General features: G+C 38.8%; 1 long non-coding RNA gene across 4 annotated transcripts in view; it reads left to right on the forward strand.

The window, feature by feature from the left end:
* The window catches only part of LOC148052287 (uncharacterized), a 203,746-nt gene that overhangs the window by 32,452 nt on the left and 148,234 nt on the right, over positions 1 to 23,060 (forward strand). For all 4 annotated transcript variants that reach the window (XR_015698928.1, XR_015698931.1, XR_015698930.1 and 1 more), the window contains exon 2: positions 2,620 to 2,761. This is a non-coding gene — a long non-coding RNA (uncharacterized LOC148052287). The remainder of the gene's footprint in view (positions 1 to 2,619; positions 2,762 to 23,060) is intronic.

Here is a 23,060-nt window from a genome sequence, read left to right on the forward strand (position 1 = left end):
AAGTCTGAAAGAAACTAAGTGCAGTAGTCAGGTTTTTTGTGATAGATGAGATGTTTGGGTGATTACCTCTTCAAGAGAAAAAAAACCTGAGGGACATGAAACTTGTACTCTCCTTTTTCTATTCCAGTCAGAGCTATACCTCGTACTGGGCACAAAATTCCAGCTTACCTTATCCAAATAGCCTTTTGCTGTCAAGGAATGTTTTTGTTCTGAAATGAAGTCAGATTACCATTCTTCTTTATTTTCAATGATATATCAAGAGGTCCATTTACTGTAGGAAAAGATTGGGTTAAAGCGGCTTTGTGCAGCTTTCCATTGCAAACAATGCTAGAAAATTGTCGTGAGGGAAAATAACTTGTGTAAGCACAACCATTAGCAGACTTTTCCAGTTATTTCCATCACAATTTTGTATTCTAGTATGGTTTTACTGAAGTTCTGTTTGTACCAAAACAGTTATTTTTTGATGCAAAATAAGTGTCCCTGTCTTCCTTGCTTGCTCCAACAGGAAAGAAAGGCAAATTTATGAGTAACCTTCCCATATCAGTAGTCAGCCCTAAGGAAAATATTCAGGCAATTTATTGAGAGCCTTGACCTAGTCTGTTTGCAAAATTCTGCCAGATAAACAGTTACTTGGTAGTGTGTGGCCTAACATAACGGTTACATTTGCATATTCAGTTAATGGCTATTTTGCTGGAACAGAGGTGTAAAAAAAGGGGAAAAAAGTAAGTCTGAGAACCAGCAGTTCTGGCACTTCTGCTTGTTGTCTGAAAAGACTGTAGCAAATAGAGGTCTCTTCCTTGGGGGTTTTTATTAGGTAATGAAGCAGTAATTAAAACATCTTATGATAGCCATTTCCATAGTTTGGCTTGTATTCTTAATTTCCTTGAAAATGCTTTCTGTAGTCCTTGGAAAAAATGAATATTTATCCTTAAATACATATTTTATTTTTACAGTAATGGTAGAATTTCAAATTGTTATTAAATTACTGAAAATCAGTTTGACTATATTAAATCAGTAGTAAGTGGAAAAACCAACAGTAGTATCAGTATTTGCAATCTATGAGACTTCAGGCACAAAGATGCTGCATTGGTGACTCTGAGTACAGTCATGCAAATGAAACAGATCCTTCTGTCCATTTTGTAAATAAAACATAGGTTGAAAATGAATTAACACATGGAGTCTTTGAATTTGTGGATATTAAGACGTGAATTGCATGGGTTATTTATTGTATAAGAATATTTCTAAAGATCTATGTAGTTCTCGTTTAAACCAATGCAACATCCAATCTTCATTGGAAGGCGTTAATAAAGAGTACTGTCTTTGCTCACTTACTGTTAGTTTAATAAAGACAGACATAGATTAAGAGTGAGGTAGCATGGGAAATGGGCCATTAGCTGCAACAAAGTGCCAGTAATGTAAGGAGACATATTAATAATGACAATGGCAATGTCATTGATGATGAAAAATGCAACTTCTACACTTCTATGAAGTTCTCTCTCTCTCTCTCTCTTTTTTTTAATTTTTTTTTCCTTCTCCTTTCTTCGGGAATTGCTGTTAATTGCCCCTTCTCTGATCTCCATTTACAGCTTTATTTCTCACTACTTTTTCTGACCAGGTTATCTTATTGAAAATTAACACAAAGTAACTAAACCTAAAATAGAATAAAAATGTCAGCAACTGTGATGAATCATCTGGTGTGTACTGCAAAGGCCATATTAAATCCATTAATAGAAAGCTTTCCTGAGGTATAAAAACATTAACTTCAAGAATTCTGTATAAAGTCAATTAATGTTTAGATGGAATGTAAATTGCTGCACAACTGGAACTTCACAGCAGTCTGTTTTGTAGATGGGTACCTGAAAATCTGTGACTTTACTGATGGAGAGGGATGGCACAAAGTCTGAGCAACAGATAAATCCACAGTTAAAGCTAATTCTGCCCACAGAAAAGTATTCTCTAAATTCATAGCTTAAACCCTTGCTCTTTGCATTAAGAGAAAGTATCCACATAACACCTATTTATGGTCTGTAATGCAAGGTTTAGCTAACATGTTGCCCTTCTATGATGGGAATTGAAGTAGAAAAATACAAATTAATGAAAAATACAATTACAAAGAATTACATAGTAATTGGCTGTTTGTGCTGTTTATTACTGTGTTCGTTGTTAATGTTCAACTTCAATAAATATTCAGTTTTTATATATTAGCATTTCATTAGTGAAGAATGAATCTCTAGTTATAGGAAACTGTTGCTAAGAATATTATGGCTATGCTTTTTGAAATGCTTCCAAAATCGACTCTGAAGTTTTTCTTGCTGAGATCCAAGTGAAGAGAGCTGCATGCTGTAGGGCTGAGCATTGCCAGAATGCTGTGGAGCAATATTCGGGAGGGAGCAATGACAAAAATGGGGTGAATATCTTAAACTGAAACTTGGCTTGGTTAAAAATCTATAGTAAACTTTCAGTAAGCTTGATCCCTGTCTGGAAGATGCAAGGGTTTCCCACAGCCTATTTCACCATTTCTTACAACTTTCAAGCAAGCCTTGAAACACAATGAGCATTAATGCAGCTTGAAGTAATCTTGCTGTATGAGAAATAAAGATAAAAATAACTCTCTTCCAGGTGGATTATCATCCAAATTACTTGAGAGCAACACAGAAGTCTTCCTTTCAGCTGCAACCTAGGGAGTGGTTGTGTCCCTACTGGACTTTTGGGAAGATGGCAAAGCAAGCAGTTCAATGATAGTAACTCCTGATCTGTGCAGGTATGCAAGGTGAATAAAGCTTTCCCTTCCTGTTACTGGTTTCCATCTAGAAAGGTGGTTAACCCATTAAGCACTACCCTCTGAGGTTGGTCATCCAACCATTTAACCTATGTGTCCATCTAGAGTGTAACATCAAAACTTGGATACACGACTCTTGTTGAAAGTCTTGCTAAAGACAAAGTAAATGCTATCTGCTATTCTCCCCTTGTTCACAAATCTTGGTCATTTTATTATAGAAGGTGGTCAGGTTGGTCAGGCATGGTTTCTCCTTGGTGAATCCTTGCTTGACTGTTCCTAATTGCTTTTTGCTCCTTCACGTGTCCAGAAATGTGTTCCAAGAGGACTTGCTCCCGGACTTGTTTTAGTCAAGCTAAGTGTATAAAAGCACATGTAACAATGACAACACGGTAAATTGTCTGCCTGGTGTTGTATTTAATGAATAGTTCTGTAAAAATGATAAACAGTGCAAGCCATCCTATTTGGGATGGATTTTAATTAGGTAATTAGCAGCATTAGCAAGAGGAAAAGTGTATCACTTATAGCATAGCATGTATCAGTAAACTTGCAGTAGTTTCTCATGCACTGGAAGCTGAACAGGAATTTGCTTCATGACTAGTTTTCTTCTTTTTGAATAATAGTTTCACATTTTGACTCTTAGTGAAATCAGTGTGTTTATTAATGTGGGATAGAGTGAGAAAATGAGGGTATGAGAAGATGTTCATTTAGTTCTTGCAAGGTTCCTGACAGAGCCTTACTTACAGTCCCTGTAAGAACATTAATTTACATGAATATATTGGGAATATTGGTGGAATAGTAAGACTATGCTAACCTCTTAGAAAAGAAGAAAAAACCCTGATATAAATTGATTTTCCAGAACTACTTGTTAAAACAATGAATTTCATGATATTAAATCTATATCTTCCCTGAGCGCTTTTGCCTTTGTCTGTAACTGGACTTACGTTAAAACTGGATGTGTTTTGACTGCACATCTAGGAAACTGAGGATACCATATATTTCCTTAACTTAAAATGTAGTCAGGGTTGGATTTTTGACTTGCTAAATGCTTGGAAGGTACTAGGAACCTCAAACTAGTTAAATATGACAGATCCAAGATGCCTGCCTTGCACCTTGCAAAGTTGTCTGAAAAGGGTGGAGAAGGGCATGTATAAGACAGACCTCATATTTTTGTACAAAATGAGAATGTAAATGAAGTAACAGCTTTGCTCATTCACTGTTTGATTGTGGGTTGAGACAGTGTCTGAGACTCCAGTACTCACAGTGGGTGAAAAGCAAAGGGTAGCATTTAACTGGGTTCAATAGCAGTGTCCCCAGATGCCGAGTTGTGTAGGAAAGGCTGGTGATGCTTCTGTAAAGATGTTGCTTTGGAGTTGTGTGTTCTATGTAACTAGAGCTGATGGTGGATAAAAGGCAGCCTTTGAAAGGGAATCTTAATCCTAAAGATATGGAAACGATCAAACTTTTTGGGCAAAGACTCTTGACTTAAAGTAGCGGTTGAAAGCCAAAAAGTAGGCATGAAGACAGTTATATGCACCCAACATTGAAATACAGGTGAGATTGACTTGGAAGTGATAATGCAAAAAAAACCAAACCCCAACCCAATGCTGGCAAATATCTGGAGAGTTCTTAATGAGTTTTTTTTCTAAAGGGCAAAATTCAAGGGCATCACAAAGATCTATCATTTCATATAGCACTGTAATTGTTTTGCCTCTGCAGCCAGTCTGTGTATTCTTAGATTAATTAATTTTTATTGAAAAAGGATACTTTAAGTAATTGCAATAGATTTTCACTGAAACAAATATTTATTTGGCAAAAATCAATGCATTTTAATTTGTTCTGCTACATTGTGCTCACATGTCATGTATGCAGACGTGTGCTTTGGGCTGGTATGGAGGAATTTGAAGAAACAAACCATTTTTTGTTGGAGCATCCTTTCTGTTTCATCACTCTTTAATGCCTCTACCTCAGTTGGTCCCTCTTTTCAGGCCAGTTGCTTTTTGCTTCCAATAGGCCTTCTCAAACCCTTTTCTTAAGTTCTTTATAGCTGTTCTCTGGCTTCATTTCACATCCTAAACATCTTTAAAGTATAATTAGAAAATTCCTCACACTTTTGCTTAGTGTGCCAGTTCAGAGCACTTTTCAATGCAGTCCTACTTAGCACAGTGTTTAGACTGAATTGTTTGCTTGAAGCGTTGTAAGTAAAGACTGAGCCTGTGGCTGCTACAGTATTTTCTGCTGATACTGTTGGTCAGTCCTAACAACGTTGTCTATTCATGTTGGTTTAGTCCTAATCTCTGCCTTGGCTCAAGTACCAAAGCTTGACCAGCTGTCACAGTGGTAACTGGTTAGGATTACTTCAAAGCTAAGTGAAAATAGAGATTTATTTCCTTGAGTGTCTGCACCAGTGCTAGTTACAGCTATGGCTCAAGTGCCTTTTTGGGAAATGGGATTGTTAATGTCCTGTGGCCCCCTCAAGTGTTGAGCACTGGGTAGGACTCTGATGCCCAGCTGCCCAGAAAGCTCTAGAATAGTGTGTGCAATGAGCTGTATCTCCTGAAGCACTAAAGCGGGATGGTAATGCTTGTATCATTGTTGTTCTGATGTATAAATGTCAAACTTTGAAAAAAGCATTTATATTACGGTCCCTCGCTTTCGATATGAAAAGTACATGAATATTATTATATGGGTGTATTACAATAATACATAGTGGTAACTGAATTGATGGTATTTATGTGCAGTGAGAATGCTTCCCTGGGTTTTAAGCAAGATTAAGCTGCAGATGCCGAAAACAACTAATTAAGGATAAATCACAGCATCACGTAATAATAATCTACTCTTCCCTGATAGAACAACTTCTCATTATCTGCCTTAAACACTTATGTTTTACTGAGAAGGCATGTAGCAAATTTATCCCTGAAATAGATGTTCCTATTATATGTTCCCTTACGTTTCAAATTGAGTAACAGTCTTCTCCTTTCGTCCTATAGAAGGGAAGCACTGTATGTTGGTTAAGGCAAGAGAATGTGAGACGAGAACCATGTTTTTGGGTTTTGAGGGAACTGTCTGTCTGTCTGTGGAGGTAGTCACTTTGTTCAATTCTGTGGGCTCAGCAGTGGCTTTTCTCTGAAAGGAAAGGATGATTCAACTGGTACGTTGCTGGAAGAAATATCAGAAAACCTTTGTGGCTCATTAACGCAATTCATGTCTAGGTTTGTCTTTGGATGCACAAGGAAGTACTGCTCAAGAGGTTGTTTTCCGTCCTCTGTGCTAAGCTGAAGCTGGGTCTATATCTGCAACCTGGCATTACAAGAGTAGCCAGCGAGTTGGAAGAGGAGAGAAGACCCTAGATTTTTTTTTTTTATTATTTTTTTTATTTCCATGCCTTCTGAGAAGCAAAATGTGATGATGTCTGGGAGGTTTCTCTGAATATGAGTAATATGAAATCCATTAGGAAGTATCTTAGTCTTATGGGAGTGCGAAGACCTTTCTAGCACCAACTATACAAAGTAATGGGTTCCAGTCAAAGCTATTGCTGGGTGTCTCTAATCAAGAACAGTATATATGTGGTGCACTTTGTGTTCAGTGTTAAACATCATTGGTGTGAGGTTTCTCCTGAACTTGAAAACTTGTCCTCTGCAAGTGACTGGTCTATAGAAATGCAGATTTTAAGCTTTTAGGAGCAGAGGGGGAAAACCAGTTACTTCAAGTATTTTCTATGAATAATTTAAAGATCTTGTCACTTGATACACCTGCAGACAACTGTCTTAATCTGTAGATTGGTGGCTTTCTTCATAGAAAGCTCTTTGAATCCAATCTTAAGTTTCTACTTCTATATTCCTGCCCCCTTTCTCTAAAGCACCGTTTTCATCTACTTCCAAAAGTATTCTGTAGGCAGTTCTCTGTATGTTGTCTTCATCCTTCAATGTGCCAAACCCCAGGGAAGAACAGAGTGGTTTAGTATTAGTTGCTACTGCATTTGCTAGTACTTGGCTATGGATAGCTGGTGTGAAAGAAACAGGTTATGGGGAAATCTTGCGTTTTAGATTACATGGTTCATGCTGTCAGTATGTATCTGGTGTTTTGCAGTAATTGGTAGAAATAGGGAAACAAAAGTGAGCGAATTCTTCCATAAACCATGGGAATATACATTAATCACTTTATTTTTAGTGCTTTGTAGATTAAATGCAAGGGAAACATAGCATTTATGGGAGACGAGTGGTGACTAGTTTGGTTTTGTTTAGTACTTTATACTAGAAAACATGAGACAACATGCTACACTAAATGTCATGGATTACAGTAAATCAATTTAATTTCTATATGAGTCTCAGACTTCTGATGCAGATGTTTAATGAAATGAGCTGGTTTCCCACTGACTTTGCATTACCATTTTGAGTAATTTTCCTAACTCGCAGTGTTTTTTACGATCTCAACAAAGTAAAAGTAACAGCTGTCTTGTCTTGAGTTTTTCCTGTGTTGTATTCTGAGGAAATAATAATTTGAGTTCATACAAAGCATTTGACACTGTCCCATACAACATCCTTGGCCTTTTACGATGGGATTACAGCGTTGGTGGAGAAGGGAAGAGCAACAGATGTCATCTACCTGGACTTGTGCAAAGCACTCGACACTGTCCTGCACAGCATCCTTGTCTCTAAATTGGAGAGACATGGATTTGATGGATGGACCACTCGGTGGGTAAGGAATTGGCTAGACGGTTGCACTCAGAGTTGCAGTCAATGGCTTGATGTCCAAGTGGAGATCAGTGAGGAGTGGTGTTCCTCAGGGGTCGGTATTGGGCCCAGCACTGTTTCACATCTTTGTTGGCAACCTGGACAGTGGGATTGAGTGCACCGCGAGCAAGTTTGCCGAGGACACCAAGCTGTGTGGCGCAGTCAACACGCTGGAGGGAAGGGGTGCCATCCAGAGGGACCTTGCCAGGCTGGAGAGGTGGGCCCATGCAAATGTCATGAAGTTCAACAAGGCCGAATGCAAGGTCCTGCACGTGGGTCGGGGCAGTCCCAAGCGCACCTACAGGCTGGGCGGAGAATGGCTTGAGAGCAGCCCTGAGGAGAAGGACTTGGGGGTGTTGGTTGATGAGAAACTCAACATGACCTGGCAATGCGTGCTTGCAGCCCAGAAAGCCAACCATATCGTGGGCTGCATCAAAAGAAGCGTGACTAGCAGGTTGAGGGAGGTGATTCTGCCCCTCTACTCTGCTGTCTTGAGACCCCACCTGGAGTGCTGTGTTCAGCTCCGGGGCCCCCAACATAAGAAGGACATGGACCTGTTGGAGCGAGTCCAGAGGAAGACCACGAAGATGATCAGAGGGCTGGAGCGCTTCTCCTATGAGGACAGGCTTGAGAGACTTATTCATATTCAGCCTGAATATTCATATATTGAGACATATTCAGCCTGGAGAAGAGAAGGCTCTGGGGAGACCTTATAGCAGCCTTCCAGTACCTGAAGGGGGCCTACAAGAAAGCTGGAGAGGGACTTTTTACAAGGTCAGGTAACGATAGGACAAGGGGTAATGGCATTAAACTGAAAAAAGGTAGATTTAGATCAGCTATAAGGAAGAAATTCTTCACTACGAGGGTGGTGAGGTACTGGAACATGTTCCGCAAAGAAGTTGTGGATGCTCCATCCCTGGAAGTGTTCAAGGCCAGGCTGGATGGGGCTTTGAGCAACCTAGTCTAGTGGAAGGTGTCCGTGCCCATGGCAGGGGAGTTGGAACTAGATGATCTTTAAGGTCCCTTTCAACCCAAACCATTTTATGATTCTATGATATAAACAAGTTGATAATAGTGTGGTGGGGCAGAAATCTGAAAACCAACATTAGGGCTATTAATGATGTGAAAACATCCTGCTTGAAAGTTTTCAGTATTTTGGAAAAAAAAAAAAAAGCCAAACAAATGTATTCATAAACTACAGTTGAATTTTTGTGGGGTAATAATTCCTTTTTACAGAAGATTTTCATGGACTGGTTTTACTTTATATGTTGTGCCTCTCAAGATTTCACATTTAGGGGCAGAAGTAAATTTTAGAATTTTCTAATCCAAAGTATTTAAGTAGTTATTAACGTAACTAACCACTGTTAATATTTTGTAATAATGTTCTTAATATAATATATAAAGCATTTGAGTTGATGCTAAGAGAGGACAATAGTAATTCCAATGAAACTGGGATGAAGGGACAGAAAGACCTTCTGTAAGACCAGATAAAACCAGGAGTACTTATAGTAGGAGTACTTATACGTACTTGGTTGGGTGGACTGTGGGCAGAATTTGTGGGATGGGACTGTGCAGGCAGTCAGAGCTATTGCTGCATGTGTAGGTGCAGAGAGAGTGGCAGGAGATGAGCTTCCCTTATGGATGTGACCCATCAGCATCTGGAGATGCTGCCTGTGGGGGTCGTTGCTGTTGCTTGGCACGTATGGTGGATGGACCACCATGAATAAAATGATGCTCTGGTTTTGCTATTAGTAGCTTTATTAATTCAAAGGATCAAGAGTGTACAGTTCTGGTCCCCGCTATACAAAAAAAGATGTGGACAGGCTGGAGGGGGTCCAGAGAAGGGCCACCAAGATGATCAAGGGTCTGGGAAGCCTGCCGTATGAGGATAGGCTGAGAGAGCTGGGTTTGTTCAGCCTTGAGAAAGGGAGGCTTAGAGGTCATCTCATCACCACGTACCAGTACTTAAAGGGGAGCTACAAAGAAGATGGTGACTCTCTTTTTACAAGGAGTCACATGGTAAGGACAAGGGGTAATGGGTACAAGTTACTCTTAGGGAGATTCCGATTGGATGCGAGAGAAAAATTTTTCACAATGAGAACAGTCAGTCATTGGAATAATCTCCCCAGGGAAGTGGTTGACTCAGCTGGACATGGTGCTGGGCCATCTTGTCTAGACTATGCTCTTGCTTAGAAAGGTTGGACCAGATGATCCTTGAGGTCCCTTCCAACCTGGTATTCTATGATTCTGTGAAGAGCTATGCTATAAAAAAGACACTGCTGAAGATTGAAACTTGAACTCAGGGATTTCCTCATACTTTGTTTATAAATATTTTTCTCTAAAGCTTTTTTTTTCTACTGCTAAAAATAGCTTCCACTGTGTAAATACTTTATTATTATTTATTGCTTATGTAATGGTTTTACATTAAACGTTTTGCTGCAGTTTTCCTATTAACCCTGTTTCATGTAAAAGTATCGTCAATAAAACAGGAGCAGCAGCAAAATGTTCATCTTACCACTCACAGCTGTATTCATCCAGCTCATGGCCTTGTTTCTAGAAAATGTACCACTCTCTGTGACTTACATTATACAACTTTTTTATTAAAGCTATTTCTTGCGTATTGGATAAACTCCTTCATCCTTTTTAGCTTCAGTGAGTGGGAGAGAGTGTAAGCAGCATTGACCACGGTGTTAAAGATGCTTTTAGAAGATAAAAGAATATCTGAGATAAAGTATGAAAGGCTGAAAATAGGAAAATAAAGTACTGGAATAAAGAAAACAATGGCTCTCAAATGTTTATTTGAGAGAGGTTGCTGGAATTCCCTTCCCCTGGAAGATTCCCTCTGTTGCATATCTCAGTGCTTGTTCTTCCACACCTGTGTGGTCTGTTTGTATTTTGTAAGGTTTTTGTGGCAGGTAGATATTACATATTTAGATCTTTCAAAAATGATGGTCTGTATATTTTTGTTTTTTACCCGATGTTTATGTCAGTCCTTCATTCTCTGAATACCCTGACTTGCACTTGATAAAATTGCTACAGTTTGCACAAAGTGGAATTTACCTCTTACCACTTGAACTGTTGCAAGAAAATGGTATGATGTGCTACAATCCTTTTAGTCCCAGCTCCTGATTTTTCAGTTCAGTTGCATATTAAAAACTATTGATTCAATGTTATTTTAATAAAAATTAAGCTGGAATCTGATATGCAGCCTTGGCCAAAATAAACTACTACAGAAGATGGCCAAACCAACTTTTCCTAAAATTGCAGAGCTAAGTTTCTCAGTTGATGAGTTCCTTTATTCTTTTGGCAAAACCCGCACCCTCTGAGACAGTGCTTCCCAGGAAGGAAACATTGGGCAAACTTGCTGCCATCATAAACCTATTTTCTAGGTGGTATTTTCCTGTAAGTCAGAAGAACCAGGAAATTTGTCTTTGCAAGCTGGCATTCTCTTCCCTGGAAAGATACAAAACAAATCTTCTAGGACTAAAAGTATATTCTAAAATACTTTTTCCAACCAGGTTCTTGGCTTCGAGGTTCCTTGGATATAACCAGAGGTGTGCTTGCTGATGAGCAGCTGTACACAGTCTGGGTTTTTTTTGGGTTTTGTTTTTTTTTTTTCCTCTGACAATGCTTTGTGCAGAATCAGAGAAAATGGAGGAAAATTGAGGTGTCCCAGTTTGCATGTAAGGCTACCAGTTAAATGAAATTGGCTTTCTTGAAGTTGAATGATTTAAAAAATGAGACAACTTTCAATGGTATAAATGTCTTCTATATGGGAAAGTTAAAGCTCATGTAACCTGTATTTTTAGTGCTGTATTGTTATCTGAAGGCAAAACCCCATGAATCTGTTGTCTTCAGCGGAAACAACTGTTGAAATGAGTTCAGCCAGGAGAAACCAACGATTCTTGGGGAAATATTTCCTGCAAAGCAGTTGAACAAATCTAGAAACTATTTTTGATAAAATCAAAAATATTTTTGGCTGAAAAATACAGTCTTTATATGCAGAAGCATATACAAATTTACTTAATTATATTTCAAGTGCTTTGTAAGCGACCTTAGTATCCTTTGAGGAGAATGAAGCTGTAGCAGGATGTGATCAGCTGAAGCTCAGCTTCTCGGAGCTCCAGGACTGGCAAGCCATTATCTGCAATCCTTTTTCTCCCTATGAAATCAGATGTGGTCTGACGTTAAGATGAGTAGTTCTGCTTCTCTAAGGAAAATACAGTAATATCTTTAGGTTGAAGTCTAAACCCTAATAAATATGCAAAAGCATTCCTAGCTCTTATCTGCTGCTGCCTCAAATGTAAGATGATCTCAAACTTCTCTAAACAATATCAGTTCACTATGGCATATGTAAACACAATAGTATATTATAATCTGTGTTTCCACAGTATACCTTTCATCCTGAGACCATTCCCCTTATCCACCTCTTCTGTTTGGAGTTCATTTAATAGTATGTTAAAGTGAAATTGTTTTGAAAGTCACCCTTTCACTCTGTTCATCTTATTTGTTTGCTTGTTCTTCTATCTTATTTTCCAGTAACAAAATAACTGTTTGTCCACCATATTGAAACAAAAACTTGCCTCCAATTCATTTATGTTCTTTGTAGCTCATTGTCTTGAAATGAAGGAGTTCAAGGGCCAAAAGAAAAATTAAATGCTAGGCTGAAGTCTAGGTAAAAATAGCCATGTGCTGCTTCTAGCAGCAAATTGGTGCTTTCGAAGTAAATCCAAGTAACTAGGTAGTTCATTAAGGTGCTCAAGTCATCTTATCTTAAAATATTTGATCTCCAAAATGAAATAACACTTGTAATTTCACTGTCACTGCGGATATTTGCTCGTAATGCTTGGAAGTGTATGATTTCAAAGTAGACATGCCTACCCGCAGTTATTCTTCCTCTGAACTGCCTTACTGTTCACTCTTGCTAGTTCACATTAAGTTATTTTAATGTGTATTCATTGGCGTTTGTTTAAATGCAGCTTTATTGTAGAGCTCTGAACATATTTCTAGTAGTCAGTGTCTAGGAATAATCTTAAATATTCTATTTAATTATTTTTGGTGTAACATTGAAAACACAGAGAAGGGCATGAACATGAATTTCAGTGGTTTAGTTCTAATTTTGCTCAACAAAAATAAACAGCTCATTTTTAAATCAGTGACTTTGCTGTGATGTTGCAGGCACGAAGATATTTTCTTATTTAACGTAATCCTCATTAGAAAATACAGTCTCTGAGAAAGACACGGGGGGGATGAGGATCAGACATGACAACAGATGCTGTTGCTGTCCCCAGCCATTTTCTCCATTGCTTTGATGGATGCTTCTGTCCCTATGGCAGGGATGTCTGCTCAACTCATGAATCAGGTCCTGAAGAGCAGCAGTTTTCAGTCTGTCATAGTATGGTAACTAACTTCTGTTTCAGTTTGTCTTACTACGGAGGGCTAAATGCATAATAAGAAGTGATGCAAAAGCAGATTTGCAAGCAGATCAGATGTGGTATCTCCAGGTCAGCAACACACTGATGAGGCCACACCTTGAGTACTGTGTTCAGTTTTGGGCCCCTCACTACAAGGAGGACATTGAGGTGCTGGAGCATGTCCAAAGAAGGGCAATGAAGCTGGTGAAGGGTCTAGAGCACAAGTCTTATGAGGAACAGCTGAGGGAGCTGGGGTGGTTTAGCCTGGAGAAGAGGAGGCTGAGGGGAAACCTTATTGCTCTCTACAACTACCTGACAGGAGGTTGTAGTGAGGTGGAGGTTGGTCTCTTCTCCCTAGTAATGAGTGATAGGACGAGAGGAAATGGCCTCAAGTTGCACCAGGGGAAGTTTAGGTTGGATATTAGGAAAAACTTCTTCACCGAAAGAGTAGTTAGGCACTGAAACAGGCTGCCCAGGGAAGTGATTGAGTCTTCATCCCTGGAGGTATTTAAAAGACCGGTAGATGTGGTGCTTGAGGACATGGTTTAGTGGTGGGACTTGGCAGTGCTAGGTTAACGGTTGGACTCGATTATCTTAAGGGTCTTTTCCAACCTTAATGATTCTATGATCTGGCACAGAGATGGGCCATGCAGGGCGGCAGCTGCAATCTTATGGGTCCAGTTCTAGGCTGTTGCTGCAAATTTCTCAGAGTATATAAATGATTGTAAAGCAACTGATGAGATTAAAGTTAACTACATCAGAGGTAAAAACAACTGGTATAACTATTTCTGTGTGATTTATGAAGAAAGGAAGAACAGGACAGCCTTTGTCTGTAACAGTAATAAACTTACTCTTTCCTTCCATTGGAAGACAGACCAGCACTTCGAACTTGTGCAACCCATGAGATTTTAAGCTTTCTTAAGAAAAATCCACAACTTCTTTACAGCTGTAACTGTTGATAACAAAATACATTATGAATTGGCATGTATTAAATGTCTCCTTGTAATGCTACAAATTAACCTGGTTAACTACCTGAAGTTTCCAAAACTGACTTGAAATTGAAGAAACACTTTTGTGAAACACTTTATATATACACGCCTTTTGATCTTCATATAGAAAAGTGCATATCTGTAACGGAGGATCAAGTGGAGCATGAGGATACACCTCAAATAAGACATCTTTTGAAACTTACTGGAAAGACCCTGAACAGGCCCAGAAGCTTTTTGAATGTTTTACTTGGTGTCAGGGAGTAGAATTGCAATGCAGGAGAAAAGGGGACTGGCAGCTGCTCATGGTCTTTACCCTCTTAGGCTTTCTCAAGGTTTAGAAGGTACCCCACTGGAAGAAGCACAAGAAGGTTCAGTGGTCTGATGTCCTGTACCATGGAGTGGGACATGGTCAGAAAAGCAATAAACATGTGCTGAGCTTTTGCCCTGAATACAGTTGAAACTAGTCATGTGCCTTCCTGACTTCTTTTGCCCCTAGACCTGAAGCTGATTTTAAAATATACTATGAATGACGTGGTTTATAACACATGTAATGTCTTCCAAGTAGGATTTATCACACTTTCATATTGATTACCTCTTCAAGTAAAGCTTAGCCTTTCCCTTCTTAGTTGTATGCTCTTTTTTTAACTAGATAGCATTCAAATAATCTTAAAGGCTTTTAATAGTTTTCTTGGGTCTTAAGACTCAATGGGAAATAATAGTTAAGTAAAAGCAGTGTATGAATTTATTTAGGTATTTTTCTTGTCTGGGAATGACTAATTAATTGGAGATAATTTCATTCACATTTGCTGCATTTCCTTCTTTGTAATTTTTCTCATTAGCTTTTGTCAAAAGCATGAGTAATTGTGCAAAATATGTTTAGAATACAAATCAGACCTATCAGTATAGTCATATTCCTAATTGGTGAAGATGATTTAATGAATACTTACACACTATTTTCTTGCTTTTATGTAACCAAACCCATATTACACTTCTAGCATTCGATGAAGTTTTAAAATTCTGAACATTTTTTTCACTTGACATACACATGCACACACACACAAAAGTAACTTAACACTGTTTTTGCGTGGAAATGAAACCTATGATTTATTTTGAAATACTCTATTGCCATTCACTGGAATGGTTTTAGGTGATTTGGTGAACTCTGGAGGCCATGGTGGAGACTCCAGAGGTCATCCTATGAATTTTGTGAAATTTATTTTAGCCCTAGCTGCTGCTAATAACCTTTCTATCCGCCATTAAACATAATTTTTCTATAGGTTTAGTACAGACCCAGAAGGCTCTTCTGCTGGTGTTAAAGAGCACCTCCTGTCTTCAGCCAGCCCCCACTTAGGAGGAATGTTCTTTTTCACGCTTCAGCAGCCATCTGCTATGGATGGCTCGCAGGTCCATTATATCCCGAAACTGATGGAACGATGCTGCTGCTGTGTCATACCATGTGAGGCGTCTTTAGAGCTGTCTCCTGCGGGTATCTGCGATAATGAATACTGTGGGCGATTGACAAATTGCGGCGGCAGGGTCAGGAGGGGTATCCCCATGTGAAAGCCTGAAGCTGCCATGTAAATGGAGCAGTGCAGGGTTTAATTCTTTCAGCAGGCGAATCTTTTAAATGATGAGATTTACGTATGGTCTAGATATCATTAGGGCACTTCAGCTCTCAGAGTTAGAGGGGGGGAAAGTGGAAAGCATTGCAGCCTTGCATTTTTGAGAACAGATCTGGGAGCTCCTTGTTTCTTCTGCAAACTTTAACAAGTTATGTGGCTTCTGCGTGTATAAGGCACACAAAATAAACATTGGATTAAAGGTGAAAGCTAGCCATCACTGAAAGCCAAGTGCTGTATGAGTTCAGTTTTTTTCATTAGGTTAAATTTTGAGTCACACTTGCTCAGATTTCAATTTCCCAGGCTGACCTGGAAGGGCCAGATCTCCACAGGTAGAAAAGGTTCCCAACTAAGGAAGTCTAATGTGGAGATCTGCTGCAAAACTGGAGCAGCATGCGTGAAAGATACTCCAGTGCAGTATCTTGCTCTATGACAAAGGAAAATAAGATGTGAAGAAGACTTAAGTAAACGTTGCTGCCTTTTTCAGCTGGTGCAATATAGCACATCTGAAGATTAAACAAAGTTATGCTACCTTTTAATGTCCTCAAATTCAAAAGATGCTACATCATAGCCAAAATATTGCACGGTGCCTGAATGTGTTCTGCATAGTAGTGTAATGGACTATAATACAAGGTTGTCTATGAAGTTTAATACTGGGCTAAAAATGGGAGTATGGGCAGTATTGGAGCATGTAACTTCCACGTTGGTGTGTGGGTGTGAATTAGAGATATTTAATTAACCTTTTTGATGTTCAGACTGTGCTGCATTATAAACTGCACCTTAAAGGTTTCAGTTGGGAAGCTAAATTATGTCAATATAGACTCTTGCTTTGTTTTCACTGAGGCCAGAGTTTAACAGAGCATTGCAGTACTGGGGCAAATAGAGTTCTGCTGACCTCTAAAATTGTTTCTGGAACCGAAAGCAGGAGGAAGATAGGAAAATATAGGAAAGCCTGGATAGAAATAACAAAATAAAGATGCTGTCAGGAAAAAACAAAACAAACTTATGAAAGGAGGAGATTTACCTAGGTCTACTCGTATCTCTGGATTATATTTGGTATGCAGGAAAGGGGTGTGTAGTATTTTGTCACTTGAAAATTTGGCAGATACATTACTACTGTCTTTTTTCCACTGAATGGAGCTTCAGTTTTCTTAACTCCACCACTAGTCTTTATCAACTCTGTTTCAATTCTGTTATATTTACTACTGTGTCATACTGGTTCTTATGTTTAAAGCAAAAGTTTTGCTTTTGTTACTGAATGTGCTTTTTTACAAACTGTTTGTGAAGGTGCAGAAGCTTCCTCTCTATAGAGCTACCTTTTTGACTCATTTATCTATAGGAAAGGTGCCTCATCTGAATTGCATACTTTAAATATGTATAGTACATTAGAATACAGATGCGTTACATGAAGTGCGGAGGTCTATGTCATAGTGCTGGAAATGACCTAAGCATCACTGATAAATGAGACACTGAACAGCCGCGAGGCTTGTGTGCAGTTGGGTGTGTTGCTGTTCGCTCTCTTCTTGTTGTTCAAATACTAAAATCTCTACTAGTAAAATGTAGTATACTCATCTCACTGAATGCATAATAAAATAATGTTTCTTTGTAAAGAGCTTTTCTCACAATGGATAAATTTTGACTTTAAGCGCTGTGAAACAAAGGAAGCTTTGTGGGCAAAATTAAGCTGAAACATGGCACTCATAATTTTGATTTGAAAAATCACAGCAGAGTTTTCTTGTGTTTAGGTAAAATCTTCTGTTTACTGTTTTTTTTGTTGCACACTAAATGACAGCTTGGCAATGAGATGCTTCTTTAATTAAATGCAAGCATAAGAATTATGCTCTATGCTGTTTGACTCCATCAATACTGTTGGTGGTGTGGAAAGCTGCTCTGCAGTTTCGTGCATACCATGTTCATGTTATGTGAAATGGCTTGAAGGCATTGGCCTTGGAAAGCCATGCCGTGAGTTGCTGCCAGCCCTCCTCTCCTCTGTGCTTTCTCCACAGTGGTATAACTGATGTCATGCAGCTGAGAGGAGGCAATACAAATGGTGCATGTCTGTAGCCCTCTGGTACATGTAGCTATAGTACATGTAGCTACCATGTCTGTAGCCCTCTGGTACTGCCATGGCTAATAGCAGGCCATCAGTTTTGTACCCAGTTTGGCAGGCCTCATCACTGAGGCCTGTCAGGCTTGCTCAGGCTGGACTCTTCGTGACCTGTCCGGAGCTTTGTCTTATCTGGTTTTGCTGTAACAGCAACTTTTACAAACTGACCAAGTGCCTGTGGCAAATTCGTTTTACTTTTTGTTTATCCTTGTATGGTGCCACCACAGTTTCGTGACTCACAAGTGGTGTGCTATAGAGAAATCCAGGCCTGGTGTGGTAACAGAGGCCTTGAAGAGCGGAGATGCGGGAGGCACGTGGAGGTGCACAGGCACAAGGTGCCGCTGGGGCTGTAAGCAACTCGGCCGTGGAAATGCAAAGAAATGCAGACCACCTGAGCTGGCAAAACTGGCTTTAAGAACAAAGTAATAGTGCCCAACGTCCATAAAGGGGATCATGTAGTAAATCTGGATGTAACGTGGAGCTGCCAACAGATGTTGAAAGATAAAGAGATAAAAATGTTGGCAAACTTTTAGATTTAAATAAAACTGTCCTAAGCTCATCCCAGAGTGAGGAAGAAGAAACCATCAGCATAGACATCTTATTCCTCCTAGAAAAGGACTAGTGATGGTGAGAGCTCTCTAACCACACCAACACTGGAGTGAAACCCCTGGCTGAAGGACCCAGAGGAGTCCGAGCGTAACACCAGGACGGTAAAAATTTCTATATGCACACTTAAATTCTGTCATTCTTTTTTCTGTGATAGTTAATTTCAACTAATAATGATGAGACTGTTAAAATGCCATATAGACTGAGAACAAATTCTTGGCATATATGTATTTTATATATGGATGAAAGACGTGGTTCCTATTTGCCCATAAAGCAAGGTTTGAACATAATAAGGGTAAGGGCTTCTTTCTCAGGGGAGAAATTCCTCTAGATTTGAAAGCCTATTAAAATCTTTCTGCTTTCATGCTCAGAAGGGATGCCAGGATGTGATCCTCTAATTCCATCTTAAATCAGATGAATAAGCAATCAGCAATCATGAATATTGTGCCAGAACCGCATATCGAGTACAAGAGTAGAGATTGATTACTCGGTGCTTCTGCACAGAGGTATTTTGCAGGAAATCTGCATCACAATACATTGCTTCCTATTGGATTGAATTTAATAAAACAAACTAGAGGTTCAGCATTTTTTATAGATTCCACTTTCAGTGATGGCTAGATATATTTCTCTCTAAAAATAATGTTATTCTGCAGCTGAGGAATAGAGAACGTTCTTCCAGTTACTGCAACATCAGCAGTGCTTTGCCATCTATTTTTCTAGCATGTGTGTTAAAATGATCCCTTTCATGAATCTGGCAATGTGTCAGCAGCATGGCTGAGAATAGCAGGGATGGATGTGAGCCATAAACCAAAAGCTAGACCCTCCTTGGTTTAAGAACACTACTTTATACTTGGCCAGGTCAAGATCCTGGCATCAGGTACTTCTGACTTGGATAGTTTGGCTTCATTTTGAGTAACTATTTTCCTTTATTATGGTGAGAGGAAAGAACTGCCATGAGATAAGTATCGTCACCCCCATATGGGCTGAACAGAGCCTGAAGAAAATTTAAATTGTTAGTTGTCAGCTTGGTTTTGTTCAGTACTGGGAATATTTTTGTTACGTAGTAGTGTAACAGCTGTAGATCCGAATCAATTTAATGACTGATGCCTGGGGATCAAGAAGAGCAGATATGCACACAGAACCATACGTAGACTTGGGGATGTGTTGGGGTGATTGCTTTATAACCGACCTCTGAATACCCAAAATCTTAAGTCTGTTTTGAATTCTGCAGCTGTGATCCAGTTCTAAGCAAAATGCTATATTACATTGATAATAAAAATTACTTGGACCTCTGTTAACTCATCACTCTGATGTTGCACGTAGAGAGAAAAATTGAAAGCACTGTCACTGTACTCTGATTCAAATCTTTGGGTTTTGCTGCATTCCTAGAGAGGGCTATCAAATCTGATCATGAACCAGTTGCTGAATGACTGCATTTTTTAGCCAGTTTACCTTAATATGCTTGTCTGAAACTATTGCGGTCGTAGAGCTGACTGAGGAGTAGGTCAAGTGTCCCTGCCATTGGGATGGAGTTGCCTGTGGAGGTGAGCAGAAGGCAAGGGGTGGTAAGTCTCTTGCCATGTGTCTGTCAAAGCGCTGAGTCCACTGGAGATTTACAGCACTGTATATGAACTGGAAAATAACTTGTATTTCTTTCATACTGTAGTGAAACCACTGATTTGATCAAAGTTACTACTGATATGTTCTGGTTATGCCAAATCAGAATCCCCAGCCCAGTCTTTTTGTTTTTTCCACTAGGTTTATGATTGTCTTTCAATACTGTTTTAATAACATGTCAAAAAGGAACCTTCACTTTGTAACCTAGTTTGATGGCCCAGCTAGTATTGGTAGATAAGTTTAAGCCTCTTTCCTACTTGACTGCATTTTTTTGAAGTCTGAAATGCCAATAAGCATTAAAATAAAAATTTTAACTGAACTTGGCAAAGGAAAACCTGAAAAGGTGTTGAGAAGACCATCTGATTTTTGACAAGTTGAGAGTTTCTTAGAGTGGGAACTTGTAGCACATCTTTAAAAAAAAAAAAAAAAAAAAAAAAAGAGTGCCTCTACATTGTATTTTCTAGCAGTTTTTAATCCTGAGACTACATTAACATTCTTTGTCAGGGGAATATGTTTGCTATGTATAGCAATATATCTCACATACAGTTTATTGTGTTGACGTGTGTAATGAGTTAGAAGCAAAATATACTTTAAAAAGTACATAAAAAGAAACTCATAACATGTTGGATTTGAATCTGCTAATATTTAATCTGCACTTCATCTGACAAGTTGACGAAAAGGCCCTGGTGATATGGAATTGTAAGAAATGAATAGGTTATTCTGGCACATGCATTCATCTTGCTTCTAATCAGTGAAACAATAACCCGGTCTACAGCTTAGCCTGTCAACAACTTGTATAAAATATTTATGACTGCTACTTGTATCATCTTAAATATTAATAGATCTATCAGGCATCATATCTGCAAGTAAAAAGGCAGGAAAGGAGTTAAAGAATAGCATGCAGCACGTTTTTTAAACAAAAATATCATTGCTGATGACCTATTAAATATAACCTATTATATCCATATACCACATATATAGCCTGTGCATGAAAAGTATGATGGGTTACGTGGTAGTTGCAATAGGTTGCTTTGGATCCACAGCAAATTTCAAAAAGAAAAATAATTGTTACCATTCAAGAAGAGTATGTGCATTATAGCTTTATAACAAAGCAGTCTGGATTATATTATTTCTGAATGACATATAGCAGTAGTCTCTCCTCTGCTTTTGCAGCTGCTGTATTGAAGAATGAAACTTGGAAAGCTTCATCATGTTTTCTACTTCTTAGGACTCCCCTGAGACTGCTGTGCTTGTATGCCAGTGGCCTCAGTTGCTTTAGGAATCCAGATCAGGAGAAATATAACTTCCCATAATAGACAGTTTTTGCACAAAAGGGAATAGTTTAAGGGGAGAAATCTGAGTGCCTGTTAACACTGCTTCAGGCAGAGATGATATCAAGGTCACACTAATGGTTTTCCTGATCTTGCAGCTCCAGGCCAATGGCCATACTCACCTCCAGGTGAATTGCTCTGTAAGTTGCCACAATTGACCTTTTAAAAAATATAGCTTACTTATTGGTCCAGGTGAAAAACAAAACAAACAAAAACCAAAACCCCCAAAACCCCAACCAAACAAAAAAACCCAAACCACCAACCAAAAAACCCCTTACATTTGGTCCTGTCCAAAAAGACTATACTAGCTGTCAAGTGAGATGGTAGAATCCTATAGAGTTCTTGTCTCCTCCAGACACCAGCTTTTTGCCAGGTAGAGCTGTGAAGTTTCTTGAAATCAGCGTAATGTCAAAGTACAAATGTTTAATTGGCTCTATCAGAAGTTAGCCAGGGATATAAATAATATGAGTCCTGTCCCACACAGTTCCTCTGTTACGTTGCGTGCAAGGTGCTCCGCTGCTGACAGCGGTAACATTGTACTCCTGTCTCAGCAATGGTACCCGCTCTGGAGACAGTTGTGTTGCTGTATTTCTGCAGGAAGAGCTAGATGGGAAGTTTGTTACCTGAGAAATGCCTGGTTAGTATTGAGCTGCAAGATTTTTCTGCTCTCGCAGTAGTAGAGCACAGACAACATCATTCAGTGCGTAGTTTTCTATTTGTGGTTTCCTCTTGTCCTCTTTTATTTATCTGCCTGACCAGTGGCCTCTAGAGCTCAACAAGGAGCAGTAAGAAATCTCAGGCACTTGTGTGTTAGTCAATGTGATCCCAATAGGAATAAGGGGAGTGAGCTGCAAAGAAGATACTTTTAAAGTTTTCATAATATTTTGGGTTGTGTTTTGGTTTTGTTTTTTGTTGGTTTTTTTTGTTGGTGGTGTTTTGTTTTTTTTTTTTTTTTCTCCAAATGAACCATCTACGTTATGCCACAACAGATTGTTAGTAGCAGAGTAAATTGTATTATTAGCTTTGCTAGCTTTTGCCTCCTGAAGGCGAGTGTTCAACTTGGTTTTGTCATATCAGACAATTTGCTAATTTTGGTTTGGCTTGCATTGATTTGTTAGAAACTGCACTGCTCCTTTGCCCATAGCAAAATACAAATGAATGCGTCTACAGAAATTTCCTGTTGAGGTTTTTCAGGTGTCCTTTAAGACTGTGACCTCAAGGATACATATAACCTTTTGGTGTATCTGCTTGCCTGATAACTTAAAATAATGTAAGATAATTATCTTTAAAAACCAATGGGAAAAATTATGAAAGAGGTGTTTCTATCTACTGGATTTTGAGACTGAAGTATCAAAGCATTTATGTTGCAAACCTGGAATATTTAAGGAATATCTAATCATATCTTATTCTGTTCTTTCTTATAACTATTTATGATTGAGAAACTTAGTTGAAGTATATTTTTGACACTAAGAAAATCTGGAAAAGAATTGATCCTCTAATGAAAAATGCATTAAAATATATGCCTTAGACTGAGCTCTGGTCTCAGTGTAGAAGACTGTCAGATTCACTGGAGCGTTGTGGTATTCACACTGATGATAGCTTGTAAGGCACAGAACTAGGGGGATATTTTAAAGTGGTGTTTAATGCTGCTTAAAGGCTGCTTCATCTGATCATGTAGTTGGTGAATTGACTTAAGTGATTCATCTGGAAAAGCAACCAACAAAACAGCTTGATGAAAGAGCAAAAGTAATTAACAATCAGTTAATTTGCTAGACATAAAAAAATCCTTCTAATACTTAGTATGCTATAATATACTCAAAATAGGAGGAAAAAGGTATGAATCATGATGGCACTCGGAAAGTACAAGC

The sequence above is a fragment of the Nipponia nippon genome, unplaced genomic scaffold (assembly GCF_047370975.1).
Source record: "Nipponia nippon isolate SJK-2023a ecotype South Korea unplaced genomic scaffold, ASM4737097v1 scaffold_5, whole genome shotgun sequence".
Lineage (NCBI taxonomy): Eukaryota > Metazoa > Chordata > Aves > Pelecaniformes > Threskiornithidae > Nipponia > Nipponia nippon.